The sequence below is a fragment of the Gopherus flavomarginatus genome, chromosome 3 (genome assembly GCF_025201925.1).
Source record: "Gopherus flavomarginatus isolate rGopFla2 chromosome 3, rGopFla2.mat.asm, whole genome shotgun sequence".
Lineage (NCBI taxonomy): Eukaryota > Metazoa > Chordata > Testudines > Testudinidae > Gopherus > Gopherus flavomarginatus.
In genome coordinates this window covers 82134434-82142820 of record NC_066619.1, presented here as the reverse complement: position 1 = coordinate 82142820, position 8387 = coordinate 82134434, and the positions used below count along the sequence as shown (strand labels likewise).

At 41.0% G+C, this 8387-nt stretch overlaps 1 long non-coding RNA gene across 1 annotated transcript; it reads right to left on the bottom strand.

Moving 5' to 3' along the window:
- Positions 1-770: 770 nt before the first annotated feature.
- LOC127047632 (uncharacterized) lies at positions 771-8176 on the bottom strand. Its single transcript, XR_007773431.1, has 2 exons — positions 8108-8176; positions 771-899 (listed from the first exon to the last, which is right to left on the bottom strand). It is a non-coding gene; the product is annotated as an uncharacterized LOC127047632 (long non-coding RNA).
- Between the last annotated feature and the right edge of the window lie 211 nt (positions 8177-8387).

Here is an 8387-nt window from a genome sequence, read left to right as displayed (position 1 = left end):
ATAAAATTAGTGAATATTGTGTATATTATTTAGGGTTTTGATACTTACTACAGGAAAGTGCCAAATATTTTACATAGTGTAACCAGTTCAGTGCTCTGCTAGCCCCATGTCATGACCTGGAAACTAGTGCATTTTGAAAAAGAATACTGTCTGCCCCTGAGATTTGTAGAAAGATAGCCCTGCTGCTGCAAATTTTATAGGACTCAGGGCAATAGGTACACAAAGGAGAAGGTTAGGAAGATCAGTGGACCATTCCTCCACTTCCCAAAGACACCATAAATGTATGAGAAGGGAGAATCCCCTACAAGCCTTAAGCTCATTGCCCCCATCGTTCGATTTACTGGGCGTTACTGCCACACACCCTTTCCCTCCATGTTTGAGTGCTGAAAGCGGCCGCCTCCTCCCATAAAACACTCATAGGGACCAACCGAATCCCTACAATCCTTAATAGTCTTTAGTCTCCAGCAGGTCTACTGCAGATCGTGTTGGCTCACTTAGGACTCATACTTCTAAATCTGTGGGAAGATCTCAGAGGAACATGCTGTGATTAACTGGGGGTTGGGCACTCTAATGCAAAGCCCAAGACCCATAGCCTTGTAGGGGCTCCTTGTTCTGCTCAACTTGGCTTCTCCAAGCTTAAGGCTTGTGGAAACTTAGTAGTTGCCTCTAATAAGCCACTTAAGATAATGGGTACCCACTGCGTCAGAGGCAAGAAGTCTAAGACTGAGTACAGAGGAGAAGCCAAGTTGAGCAGAACAAGGAGCCCCTACAAGGCCAAGACGAGCGAAGAACTCCGACTCCCACCATGGGCCCGGGGAGCAGCTAGAGGGCTAGGATGGCACTTCTTCCCAGTTCCATTAACTCCCAAGCATCTTGCCAGCCACATGTGAACCTGAAATCTAATCATGAAAAAGAAAAGGTTGTTGTAAATTTTGTTGTGGAGCTTCTGTTTTCTGTACATAGCTTCACTCTAACTTGTTGCTGTGTGAGACAAGCAACAGGGGAAACTGACTAATTGGGGGAAGCCATTACTTTGTACAGTCAAAGTACCATAAAATGCAAAGTAAACAAATTGGAAATGACTAATCTTTCAGTTACAATTGTATTAGTCATAGCAGCAGGTTTTAAAAAATCAGACAAGATTTTTTTAAGATGTCAGTGCCCGTTTAAAGAAAAATCTTCTAAGGTAACTAAACTGGGTCAGCTAACCTCAAAAGCTAGAGCAGCCAGAGAAATACATCAGACTTTACATCACTGATTTAATGTTTACAGGGAGAATTCCTAAAGAAATACATTCTCCTTCATCTTTTCTCATTATCTGTCTTCTGTTCCATGCCCAAGGTCTTCCAGTCATATTTTTTTTGCTCTCAGATATGCAATATGAAGATTCTTTTCATTTAAACAATGTATCTAATATGAAAACATAGTAACTTGGTCACATAAAATGCCAATTAAGTTTTGCATAATATCTAGCTTCAGCTGGTATTGGGTTATTTAACCCCAGTTCGGTATGTTTAGATCATTCTTTATACTTTTCTGATGTTTGCTGTGTAGAGTTTTAACACTGGAAATATGAAATTATCCCTCTTGAATTCTAGAAGCAACATGAATCTGCCCGGTAAGGAAGGAATAAAAGACCAGTGAGACCAAATCCACTATTACTAGTAATGCAAAAATAGGTATTCAAATTGGTGAAAAGTTCTCATGCCATATAAAACCTTTATGGACATTTAAAAGTAACAATGTATAACAGTATTGCAGCTTCCACACTCCACACAAACATTGTTTTTCCATTTGTATTCTTCAGGTGCCAACTCTGCCAGCAAGAGGGTAATTTAGTTTTTATACCCATACTGGCTTTGATTTGAGACTCTTCAAAAACCATTTATATTCATTTTATGTAAAGAATGTGAGAAAATACAAATGCCTTTCTTTAACATTCAGAATGTCATGGATACACCCTTTACAGCCATATTTGACCAGAAGCCGCCTTTTTGCAGATCTTTTCTCAAAGCAATACAGGGTTTTGCAATCCCATCCAAGACACAAATAAATAAATAAATAAAACTTCTGGATTGAATCCTTCATTCACTAGATGTTCTTTCCAGTGCTTAAAAGTTGTAGTACTTTTCGTGCCTTCCTAAAAAAACATAATTCAGATATGGTGCATTATTCAACTGAGATTACAGATAAGTAAATAAAAGTAATTACTGAATAAATTGGATGTCTGTTATAAACTGGCTTCAGTTTGAAGGGGAGAGCTGATTACCTGCTTGGTGTGCATGTTACAGTGATAGTGCAATGAGTATAAGAATTAGATATTTAGAAGCAGACTTTCTTTCATCTCTATTTAAAAATCCAGCCAAGCTGACATGTTTCTAATTTAGAAGTTCAAACTCTGGTCTATGGATACTTGCTGGTAGTCTGCAGAGAGCTGACTGAGTATAAGGCACTGGCGGTCCTGTTTCTATCTGCTAAGATTCATTAAAGACATTACAAATATAGTAAACACTTTCCTAATGTTACTTTTCTATATAAACAATTGCAGTAGATTCTGCAAGGCAGCTGTAATCTCAAATGCATGGAGGACTGTATACAGTAGCAAATGAAGGGGAGTTGTGGAATAGTCTCTAAGATGTGGTTCACGCTAAGGGAAAGTTTGAAAGCCTTTGGTTTGTGGCTTTTTAAAATGTAGTCAAGGCTTTCTGTTAGTCTTCATTTTCAGACAGACTTTCAGTTCTTCAGGTTTTTTCTCTTAATCTGTAATGATTAACTCACTCCCTCTCCTTTCCTTCCCCTTCCCTATTTCTCCATGCCCATTAAGTCTGACCTCTTTGCTGAGACTAATAAGTTTGCCAATTAATTCACTCCACTGACAGCTTTTATTATAGGAACCATGTCACTTCACATAGGCAATTGACAAGCTGCCAAACAACTTTCAATCACTACCAACCTGGGGTTGATTCTAGCTGATTACCCAAAGTAACTTGTGGTCTAGATTCAACATTGTTCAAAAGCTTGAGGTAGTGAAGATAGAAAATTAAAGCAATATCCTCTTTTCTAAAAGATTTAGTGGTTATGAACCTTCTCACTATCCTTCTAGTCTGACTTCTCTTTAATAAATATAGAATAAACTCAATTCATCATCATGCGCTAAATTGCCTTCCTTTAAAATTTTAACTTCCAGAACTCGTTCCAAAAATTATATCAGTTCATTTTACAATAGCTGACAGACACTTCATACTGTGTCTATTTTGTATTGAAGCATTAGCTGTATTGTATTAGGCTTTTTGCTTAATAAAATGAAGGGCCATAAACCCAGGCTACCACTCAGTGAAAATAAATGTAACCAGATCTACACAGTTCCATTGTGCACAAGGAATGGGGTCCTTAGTGACCTCCCATGGTTCCACTGAACAAGGGGACAAACTAGGGAAGTTCCCCTGTGGTTAGAGTTTTTGAATGTGCAAAGAGGACTTGACACTCTTCATCTAGTCTTATCTAGGTTTTTATACTTCAGTATGTGAGCACCTCACGAGTAGTTACAAACAGAAATAATCTTTTTCCTCAAAGAAATGTCTATTCAAAATACTTTTCCCAGTAGAGGGCACTGCTATTCTAAAGGATTCTCTGGACCAGCACATCTAATGTTACAAAGTAGCACAAGTAGGGTGACTAGATGTCCTGATTTTATAGGAACAGTCCCACCATTGAGGGGGTGTCTTATATAGGCACCTCTTATCCTCCCCCCCCAATTCTGATTTTTCATACTTTCTATCTGATCACTCTAAACACGAGGCTACTCTAACAGCTTTTAAAAGATGATTTACCTGGTATGCTCTTCAGTGAGTGAAAAAGCTTTCCTCAATTTTTAAGTCCTTCACTAACTTCTTTCTTTCCCTTTTAATACATGTTATCTGTCCCCCTGCAACTGATCAGCTTGTCTTGTCCCTCATCCTTCCCTTCTCCAGTCCCTCCCTGTGTTGTAGTATCATCCTGCTCTTATCTTAATTTGGGGATCGTTTGTGCCTTTAAAACACAATTCCTGTTGGGGGCAGTGCATAACTGTAGAAAGCCTTCCAGAACTCAATGCCACATGTTGACCAAATGCAGGCTGTTACATCCCTTGATGGGCTGTTGCATACTTCCTGGCATGGGTCACCTGGCACCAGGACCATCCTGGCAGGAGAAAGGTCTGGGCCCTGGGACATAGGTGCTGAGTTTCTAAGCACCCCCTAGCTCTGCTCAGATGCTGCCTTCACTCCACTCCTTCTCCCAAGGCCCCACCTCTTCCCTGTCCAGTTCCACCTTCTCCCCAGAATGTGCTATGCCCACACTCCTCTCCCCTACCACCCCCAGTGCCTCCTGATGCTGTGAGCAAAACACCTGAACCACAGCAGGCACTGAGAAGAAGGCATTGAACAGTGGGGACTGCTGGGGGGCAGTGGGGAAGGGTGAGGTTCTGGTAGGGGGCTCCTCCTCTCCTGCCGTCCTCCACCTGTTGCCACCTCACCTCACTCACCTTCCTGCGGGGCCCCCCAAAGCACAGAGCCCAAGGTGGAAGCCTTGATTCATGTACCCTAGGGACACCTCTGCCTGTCACTACTCAGTGTGCTGCACTGCCTGTCTAGTTTATGTGACCTCACAGTTATAGATACACACCATGTTGTTACCTTTTCACCACATGTGTATTTAGTCCTTCCTTAAAAAGTATAATAGCATACAGCAAAAGGCAGTTACCCTACAGCCTTCAGTCCTCAACTCAATCTCTCTTCTGAGCTTTCCATTCCTTCCATTTGTATCCCCCCCCTTGCATTATTAACCCAGCGATTACCACCCAGGTGCTCATAATCTCCCAACAGAAAGTATTTAATTGCTCATCATAGCTAAATTTACAGCCTTCTTCATGTTGCAGCAATGTGCCCTGTCACACACACCCCTTTCTGTGCCCTTGTGCCCCTTTGGGGGAACTCATACTTTGGGAAGCACAGGCAGGGAGCAACCTGCACTTCAAAAGTTATGGGATTATAATTTTGTCCTAAGGCTGCTGTTTTACTGTACCTCAAAGCCTCAGGGCCCATGCAACAAGTGATCAGGTTCTGGCCTCTCCTGGTCCTCTTTAACTCTCTTCTACCTCTGAGACTCATCCATATATTTACATTGGTTAACTGGGTCTATTTGAAATTCAAATGATATAACCTTGGGGTAGGGTCAGGCTGACTCAAGAACAGGTAGAATGCTGCCTGAGGGGGAGAGGTGCATGAAGTCCTTCTGAAGAAGATGTGGGAGGGGGAATGTCCAATTATTACTTAATGTACAGCAAAACCTAGAGCTAACCATAACCTCATGCTTGAGCACTAATCCCAATCCACTATAATGAAATAGTCATAGCCCACCCTAAAAAACCAAATCACATTGCATGGAAATATAAACATCTTCTGGCCACTGTGTTATGTTCCTGAAAAATGCTCTCCAACCTCAATTCTAATCTGCTTGGTCCAAGTACAGTTTCCATCTCTCTTTTGTAAAACATTGAGCATACTGATGGTACTCACTCAAAAATCATAATTAAAATCCCATGGTCACTGCCACTGATGACATATTGTGGGTATACTTGTGTTGCAGTATCAAGGAGTGGGGCCCGATTATGCTTGGTGTAGTTTATAACAAAGAAGACAGTTCCTGCCTCTGAGAGCTAATAATCTAGATGAGAGACTGGAAGAAACGGGTAGACAAAATAGACAACGTTGGTGTGGTTGGTTTGGAAGGAGGAAGTAATAATAAATCAAACATTCAACAGAAATCACAGCTTGTTATCTTCTTGCTTGTGCTATGATATTTTTTTATTTTCAACCTTTAAACTATATATCACAGACAGCCATTATGGGATTCCAAGCCCACAGAAAGACTCTTGTTAACATCAGTGGGCTTTGGATCAGGCCCTAAATGCTTCTGCCAAAGCAAAACTGGTATTCACCAAGTTCTAAAGTATGTTATGAAGCCCAATAACCAAATGCTGTATGCGAGATTGCATCCAGTAGTAATTCTCTGATCTTATTATAATCTCAGTACTACACCTGGAAATATCCCCCATCCTGTCACTGAAGTAGATAAAGCCCATCCTGGTCTATCAACATGAGATCCCCTGTATCAAAGTTCACATCTCCTTTCCTATCAGTTTCTTTACTGAGGCTTGTTTATTTCCAGTATAATCAGCAAATGGGACTGAGTCACTTGACCAGCCAGAGGCCAACTTCACCTGTACAGCCTGGGAACAAAAAAAGACTGCCTTTACAGTAATGAGATGTGATGGGGCACGGCCAGATGGCTACAATAAAGTAGTGAGGAACAGGTATGTTAGCCCCAGGCTAAACAAATCCCTGGTACCATGGTAACCAAATGGCACTTGCTCCAAGTTAATCAAGAGAAGGCAGTGGAGATAGCTACACTGGCTTCAGGTGTCCCAATCAATCAAGGGCCAGCTGGAACTAGTTAAAAGCCTCCCAGTTAGTCAGTGATGCACATGTGTGAGGAGCTGGGAGCAAGAAGTGCAAGGAGCTGAATAGATATGCCTATAGAACCCAAAGATTTTTTTGGGATTCACATGGATCATTAGTAGTACAGGACCATTGGTAGAAAGGCTGAATGTCTCTGCACTAGCTCTGAGTCTTAAGCACTCATATATTGGCAGTGCGGTTCCAAAGGAATCCTGCTGCTAGGGTTTCTGTGTCTGGAGGCTACTTCAAGGACAACCCTCATCCCCATTGGACTGGGACTCTCACTCTGGAATGAGAGTTGCAGAAATATAATGTGGCCTTTCTGGAGGAAACTCTGCTCCTTGTCTTTTCTGGAATGAAAGGATTCCTACAAGCTAGCACTGCTCTCAGCACTAACCTTTCTAGTGGGGGTAGGGTTGAGGCTATGTGTGGTGGGAGAGAGCTCAAATTTATCCCACAATAGCATAGTGTCTTCCCACTCCCCCTCTCTTCTTGGAGGCAGTGGAATTCTCCAGGACCTCCCCCTAGGGAACATTTCCACCACTTCTTATTGCCAGCTGTAACCACAGTTGAACTTCAAGGACATGCTCATTTAAGTTCATGGCAAAACTCCCATTGACTTCACTGGAATCTGCTCAGGACCTACATCTCTAAATATATTTTCATTGTATTATAGCTAGGGTGGATACTGGCACATTTCCCAGGTTGTTCCTGAGATGATGATGATGATTCCCCCTTCTCTGAACAGATGTACAGAGACCTTGTCAAACAAATAGTTTTCTTCATAGGTCCACAGCAGCCTCTTATATTAAATCCTTCTTTATTATTTTGAACTTTTGATTTAGGGAAGTGGAATGGGAGATCATGGTACAGCTCAGGACTGGAGCTGGTAATGCTGCAAACAGGATGTAAACTTCAAAAAAAAATCTCAGGACCCAAGGAATGAGCTATGCAAAATCCATTTTTTTTTACACGATGATCCTTTGTGTCAGATTTTGATTACAATTTCATGACTCCCTGGTTTTAATTTGAGTTTTGTGTTCATACTAATTTAAAAAATCAGTGTGAAAAATCTAATAAATCCAGCAAGTTTCACTGGCTATGTTGTGAAGACAGCACATTTCAGCAATATCTCTGAGACCAGAAAGTTTTGTCTGATTCATAACAAAACTCTAGTGACAAAGATAGATGGCTTCAGGCAAAACATTAATTTAATCCCTTATCTTTTCTATATCTGAGATTCAGTTTAAAATAAAATAATTAACATGACTTTTTTGGGGGTGCGGCGAGGGGGTAAGAATCTGAGCAGGTTTCACTGAGGTAACTAGCCTCATCTGGTTTAGAGCTTTTGTTACAGAACCTTCACATAGCTCTTACCAGAATGATCTTGCTAAACCAAACACTCCTGGCTGGAGCTGTCTTCTACTGGATGAAATGGCAAGCCAGCTAGAGTGTGTTTTTGAGGATTTCTGGGTCTGGTGATTAGTATTATCTTATTTAATAGAAGGGAAAAAATAAACATTTAATTGGACTTGAAACCATTGCTTTAAACTTCCATTTTGCCAAGAAAAATTCTGAAACAGTTTTTGTTTCCGATTTTTGTCACTGACCTGAAACAGCAGTTATTCACACAGCTCTAGTCATTTGAACATGAGGTGTTATGAAGTGTGAAGAAAGATGCTCAAAATCTGCCTGAAAAATAGTGTCAGAACTGTTCCTGTGTCTGGGTTTTCTTTCCATAAGGCAATATAGAAATGAATACATTCAGAGATGAAAGCAGTTATTGTTCCTCACCTGTGTGCACTTTTAAACACCATCCAAGTTCATCCTTCACAGGTTCCTGTTTCCAGACATCATATTTCAGCAATTCAAAAGAATGCAAGAACTAAT